This window comes from Porites lutea, chromosome 1 (assembly GCF_958299795.1).
Source record: "Porites lutea chromosome 1, jaPorLute2.1, whole genome shotgun sequence".
Classification (NCBI taxonomy): domain Eukaryota; kingdom Metazoa; phylum Cnidaria; class Anthozoa; order Scleractinia; family Poritidae; genus Porites; species Porites lutea.
The window spans coordinates 17,668,274-17,675,396 of record NC_133201.1 but is presented as its reverse complement, the minus strand read 5'-3'; the positions used below and the strand labels follow the sequence as shown (position 1 = coordinate 17,675,396).

General features: G+C 39.0%; 1 long non-coding RNA gene across 1 annotated transcript; it reads left to right on the top strand.

Annotated features, from left to right (window-relative positions):
• The first annotated feature begins 3,818 nt into the window (after positions 1-3,818).
• On the top strand, positions 3,819-6,880 carry LOC140935787 (uncharacterized). The gene is made up of 3 exons (XR_012165259.1): positions 3,819-4,095; positions 4,892-4,990; positions 5,595-6,880. It is a non-coding gene; the product is annotated as an uncharacterized lncRNA (long non-coding RNA).
• The last annotated feature ends 243 nt before the right edge of the window (positions 6,881-7,123 follow it).

Sequence of the window (7,123 nt, the reverse complement as noted above, 5' to 3'; positions counted from 1 at the left end):
CGCAATGCTTCCCGAGTAGCTGCGGAGGAGACTATGTTAGTTTCGAGTGTGATAGTGTAAAGTGCTTCGTGAACCCTACCCCCAACACGACTTGTTTCATGTTTTATTTTCTTCAAAACTTCCCAAATGAGCCTTTCCCCTCCGCCTTTATAAAATGAGGGGGTGTTTTGTGCTTCGCCACCCCAATTCGCGGCTTTTTCCCTCAAATGGAAGGAGGTTTTCCGTCCCCCCCCCCCCCCCCCCCCACTCCCACCGCCAAGAAATAATCGAGAGTGTTCGGATAAAAGAAAAATGAATTATTTTTTGTATTTTATTAAGAAGATGAGTTCTTTGGTAACAGTTCTTTTGTGTGGAGATTTTATTAGTGTGGGTGTGGTAAAGTGATCGCTGAGCCTTGGACAAAATGTCACCCTTTAGCTAAAAAGCTTAAAAACCGCAGCTTCCTACGTAACTGCTAATGAAAGGCTGAAAAACTGAAAACTGAAGTTCCTTACCCCTCCCCTCCACAGCCTTAAATTTATCGGTCAACAGCGACCCTTCTGCCGCAGCTCTTTGTCTCTTAATTCAGTTTATGTTGTCGCTCATGAAAGTACGACAGCTAGCTTGCTAAATCGGAAATAGTTAGTAATGTTTTTAGAACTAAATGGGATTTCTCTTTTCGTTATGCTTTTTTTCAACCATTTACCATTTTTGCTCTCTTTGACTATGGTAGAAAGAAGCAAAAGACAAAGACTTGAAAGATTCAACGGGTGAACTGAGGAAACATCTAGAAGGCATGCTGGTTAGTAAATCACAGGACACCCAACATTGGACCACTTAAAGATGGTTTTCACGGACTCGTAGTCGGAGTCGTAAACGGAGTCGCAAGAGCGCTTATGACTTAGTGAAAATCAAAGATCTGAGTCGTCAGAGTCATGAGCGCGACGGAATCGGATTCGGAAGAATCAGAATGTTTTCATTTTCTTCTGACTCCGCTTATGACTCCGTCGTTTATGATCAAGTGAAAACCAGATTGTCGGAGTTGGAAGAAGAAGGGGAGGGATAAACCAATCATAATGCACGTTCCCACGCATGATGATTGGTTTAGTTCTTCCGCTTCAGCTTTCGACTCCGACAACCTAGTTTTCACTTGATCGTGAGCGTCGGAGTCGTAAGCAGAATCAGAACGCTGTGTTCACTAGATCATAAAGTTCTTCGCTTCTGATTACGACTCCGACTCCGACTCTGTCGTTAGTGAAAACCAGCCTTTATGGTACACAACATTTCTCAACAATCATAAGTAAAATCTAACGAGACGTTTGCAAGAACAGAATTGCAGGTTACCGTGTCATTGTATGTCATTATAAGATTATACAGCAAACGAGGTAACAACTCAATTCACAACTCTAAATCTGAACGCGCGAAAGTGTCAAGTATCTCAGACATCTTATGTAAAAGAGAGGAGGATAGATGTTACCTCGCGAGCGTTTGATACAAGTAAACTTATACATTTCATTAACTTTGAACCAGCCAACAAGTCTTCACATTCTTATGGGAAATCTCTTTGTAAACTTGATTTCAGTCACAAAAATGTCACAACTTACCGATTTTATGGCGACAAAGAATGCTCCCCCCCTCATAAAGCAGGGATTACATATCTCACTCTAAAGTGATGCTAGAAATGTATACATTATCATTTAAAGACCATACCATTGAATTTTCATAATTTCACTTCTTGGATCGCGCTTTATGGGTTATTATACATTCCAGAAGTTTTGCTAGTAAGTTTGTGACGATAGTGAGAACTTCATTGTAAGAAATACTAGCAGTCGTTTTGTTGCTTAAACTTCATGTTAAGAAAATCATATATTTCTATGCTGTGTTTTCCGGAGACGGTCTGAACAGCAAAAAAGCTGTACTTTTTATTTCTTAGACTCGTATTCAGAAAGATCGTTTGTTTCTCTGCTGTATATTCCGTCCATAGAAACGACTATCGAAGTCAGGTCGGACATGTACCATCCTTTGAAATATTTTCAGTTATTATGGTCAAAATTAGGATTGTTATTAGATTGCGTTTGAATTTCTTGTAAATAGGTTGACAGAGTTTTTGCATTAAGGACTCGATGTAGTTAAAACAATTAATAATAAAGGAGATATTAAAAACGGATCGCCCTCGACAACACTGCGATTGTTAATCAAGTTTATCATCATGCTTTAGCCTCGTGCAAACGGACGCAAAATTGTTGGCCAACAACTCCCAAAATTGTCGGATTTTACATGTTTTGTCCGTTTGCACACCAGTGCAACACGGACCCAACAACACGCAATATTGTTGGCGCCACAATGTTGGAAGTAATTGCATCCGTTTGCTCGTAGCGTATAACCCCGTGCAAACAGGACGCAACATTGTTGGCTAATAATGTTGCGTGTTGTTGCATCCGTTTGCTCGTAGCTTATAACCTCGTGTAAACAGGACACAGCATTGTTGGGTAACAATGTTGCGTGTTGTTGCGTCCGTTTTCACGTAGCTTATGACCACGTTCCATATATTAAAATTCTAACATGACTCCGAGACTTTCTGGTCATTTTTTTAATATTTTGGTTTGGTTTTCTTTTTGCTCAAGTCTTCTCTGGAAATTGCGAGACAATCAAGAATTCGTGAAAAATTTGGAATTTTGTCCCAAAAGCCTCGTAGTCGTGTTAGAATGTTAATATATCGAACGTGCAAGGGCTATTGTCTTAACGGCCTTGCTTACCACCAGATCTCTACAGCTTCGTTGGTTTAAAGGGCCGCAATAGTACACTTGTAGCATGAGCTGAAGATCAACAGACAGTATCAGTACGAGAGAATGCCATCTTTGTTTTCACTAAATAGGTCAAACAACAAATGAATTGGAATGAATTGTAACGTGGACTTTTTATTTCTATTTTTTTCAGGATTTTGTTTGCAAGACGCTGTCTAACGAGGCTGTTTGGCAGCAAAAGGCTGAAGACGCTCTGAAGAGAGCCACAGAGGATTCCGATTCTGGTGAGTGAAAACTTCGGGTACCGAATATCGCCATCGGCAAATCTTCGTACAACATTACCGTGAGGTTTTGGAGTATTTTCTTAAAATTTCGAACTAGCTAAAACGGTCGAAAACGTGTATCACATCTACCGAATAACTCACCTCACTGTAAAATGAAAAGAGCCAAATCGACCCCAAAGGCCAAATCGGCCCCAATTTCTCGAGGGCCGATTTGGAACATGCTGGGCCGTTTTGGACAGAAAGAGTCAAAACAGTTCTAGATGGTACCAATTCGGCCCATCTAATTTCTGAATTGGCTACACTAAAAGCTACTTTGGCACTTCCTCTCAATTTGGCCCTTCCGATAGCTAAATAAAAATTCCAATTTGGCCCCAACAAGGTCTATGCGGAGCGACCGCCTTTTGCCGTCAAAAGGGGCGCAAGGAGAAGACTGTAAGGTAAATCATGGTTTCGAGCGAACCTTTGCCTCGAGCGAAGCTACAAATCGGAAACAAAACTACAATCACGCTCCCGTATGTTTTGCACATGATTTCACTATCGATAACATCACATGATGCGTCACGCAAACTAAATGCCGGGAGGGCGTTACAGTACAATAATTATCCCTCGGTGCGGTATTGATAGCAAACAAAGACCCAGCCATGCACATATATTTTCTGATTTATAAGTAAAAGGTTTTTAAAATTTCGAACGCCTGCCACGCAGGCTAAAGTACACTATCGAAAACATATTTTGGGAACAATACACAACTGGTCAGCGGGCTTTCTCTATGCACATGCTCTTTGGTGTCGTCCTTTTGGCGTCCATTTGAAAGTACTGCAACGGTTGCGAACATGCCAGTTTCTTTGGGGATCAGGAGTCTTGTATAATACTTCTCGATAGCATCAAAGGACATTCAAGGTGTTGTTACTAAATATTTTCGAACTATGAGCCGTCGTTGATCCATCGCTTCGCTCTTGAAGTTCGTCGTGAAGAATCGGAGAAAGAAGCCTCGTGAGGCGCAACGGTTTTCAAGATGAACTGCACAAGTATAACAAACGCTCTCCAAGAATCAAGACTTTGCTGGAAAAAGCCGATAGTAGGACCAGGTAAGCTGCCATGATTCGCTTTCTGTCTACCTAATGCAAAAGTCTGAGTTATTTTAACCACGTTTGATCAAACAGAATTCAGGGTCACTCAAGTCCACCCTATCTAATGATAAGGAAATAAGTGACCCTGTATTCTGTAGTTTATCCAGTGGAGGAGTTAAAAAGCACTTCTTCCATCCCCTCATTGTCCCCTATTTAAAACAGGGGGAATGATAAACCGAATGAAAAAACCTTAAAGCCATTTCAACTAAAGAAGATGGTAAAGATGGTGTGGTCTGGTTATACATTTACACTGTAGATTTCAGTACTTGTTTTGTTTTAAAGTAAGTTTTACCTTACCAATGCATTATTTCTCTTGTCTGATAAATAAGTGCAAAATAAATGCATTAAAAATAGAGAAATTTACCTAAGATCAAAATTTGAATTCTCATTTGTTGCCCCTATTTTTTTCCTACACAAGCAGTGGGAAGAAGTTGATAAAATATCAAGCAAATTGTGTGATCATGTTCATAATTCTCATGAGCACTCTGCTCTACAAAGCACTGATATTAAAAGGAGAAATTTGATACTGATCACTCGTAAGGCTTAAAGGGTTGAAAGAATAATGTGAATTATAATAATAAAATTATGTATAAAATTAGGAAATAGAATTTTAGGTTGCAGAATTCTGCAAGTGTGATTGAGGTAAGAGGGTCTGTCAGTCAATTTGCTCCCAGAATTACTCAGAACCGTGTGTAAATAAACTTGGTGCTCCAAGGAAACCAGTTTTAATTTAATAACATTTCTCCTATGGCAGAAATAGAAAGGTGGGAATCCTTTTGGTAGTGAACAAGGTTCTGCGGCATTGATCGGAGAGCTAAGAGGACTTCGGGAGGAAGTTATCACTATTGTAGAGGTAGGTGTTTTGGGAATACAATGTTTTTCGTGATATTGTGATACAAAATACCACAGGAGTACTACAAACTCAACTGTACATTGAACCCTAAATGCTTGGAAAGCCCAGATACAAGTGGAAATCAGACAAAATGGAGATGCAATTTAGCTTTTATTATGAGGGTATCCCTTGGGGGCCATTCCTGTCACCAGACTACACCAAATCTCACAGAATACTAATGGCTACATAATACTTAATGAATTTTGATTTACAGCTGCAAGATTTCTTGAATGGTGGCAAGTACATGTACTAAAATAATCTTCTTGTATCAGGACATGCACACTGTAATTACCTCCTCAATGATGTGTGAATGTATTAGACATAATTATGCTATCATTCTTTTTCGCATAACATAAAGAAAGCATAATTTCAACAAACTATAATTTATACAACTTATACCATACATGCATACCTGAAAACTGGAAAGAAGTAATTTTAAAAACCAACATTTTTTTGACAATAGTATTGTTATGACCATACTGACTTTTTATGTGAACACACTGTTTGTTGTGTTTTGATTATTGTTATTATCATTTCTAAAATTACACGTTTGTTTTTATTGCAGAGAGGTGCAGATGTTGACAGGAAAATTCAGGATTTTGTTGTGACAAAGGGAGGCATCATTTGCCAGCTTCCTCAGAAGAAGATTGATGCAGTGATAGTATTGCTTGGGTGTTTTTATGTATTTAATGTATCATACACCCAACGCAAAGCCATCTTGACTTTTCTAGATCAGGCGTTGCTTGAAAGTGGACTGGGGTAGACACTTGTCAATGTTTCCTCCCTTTTTTAATGACTTGGCAAATGCCTCAGTTCTCGTGAGGTGTAGCCCAATTGTCGAAATTTTTTTCATGAAAGTATTCTTTCACCCTTATAGACCAAGATTTGGCAAGATTTTTTAAACATAATATCTGTGGAGTAAAATATAGTTTAAAACATTTGCCAAGTCATTAAGGGCTGGTTTACTAGTACGATACAGAGTCAGAACTGTAATCAAAAGCATAGAGTGTTGATCTAGATAAAACACTAACAGGGTATAATTACTCCAATTATGACTGCTTCACTTTTGATCTAGTGAAAACTATAAAGCATGGGAACAACAATTTTGACTGGTAAGTGGTTTATCCTTCAATAATTCCATCCCTGCTTAATCTGGTTTTCTACATCATAAGCAGAATCTGAAGAATAGAAAGTTGTGATGACTCCAATTCCATCATGCTTCTAGTTATGACTTCCCTTGCAACTCTGATTTTTGATTTTCACTAGGTGATAAGTGCTCTTACTACTCTGACTGTGACCCTGACTTTGTCACGAGTGAAAACCAGCCTTCAAAAGGATTAGGTCAAGTCATTTAAGGCTTGCACTAGCACTTTTTTTTTGTCAAAAGGGGAGTTATAGAAGAAACCTTAATTGACTCTAATTCTGGTGAGCTTTAATTAATGAAACCCTTTACAACTTCAATTTTCGATTTTCACTATAGGTTTTAAGTGTTACTATGATGCTGATTATGTCTTTGTGAAAACCGTTTTAAGAAGTAGTTACTTTGATCGCACCAAAGACAAGTGTCTCTCTTGGCCAAATTTAATTCCTGCAATAATTCTAAATGTTCAATCTAGAAAAGTTGAGATTAACCAAAGGTAATGTTACATAGATAGGTTGTGATGCGAGTTGTTATGATGTACACAGATCACAGTAACTTATTCAGAACTGAATAAATGTTTGAATAAGCCTTAGTTTGGTTTCATTATTTGTCAATACCTAGTTAAGGGAAAAAATCTGTAGGCCCCCAACCAAATTAAAAAAACCATAATGGCCCAATATGGGGCTGAATAGGCTACTTTTGGAGGGGTAGTTTTTGAGAGGGCCAAAATTTGAGGGGGCTGTTTTGGCTACTGGAAAATCCAAAATGGCCCTAGTGTTTTCCATATTGACCCTTTACATGGTCTAATTTGGCGCCGATGCAAGGGTCAATTTAGCCCCAAATTTTGGTACCAAAACAGCCCCATCTCATTGGGGCTGAATTGGCCCCAAAAACAGTACCATTCTGGACTCACCCGTTTCGGCCCCATTTTTGGGGCCAAATTGGCTCTTTTC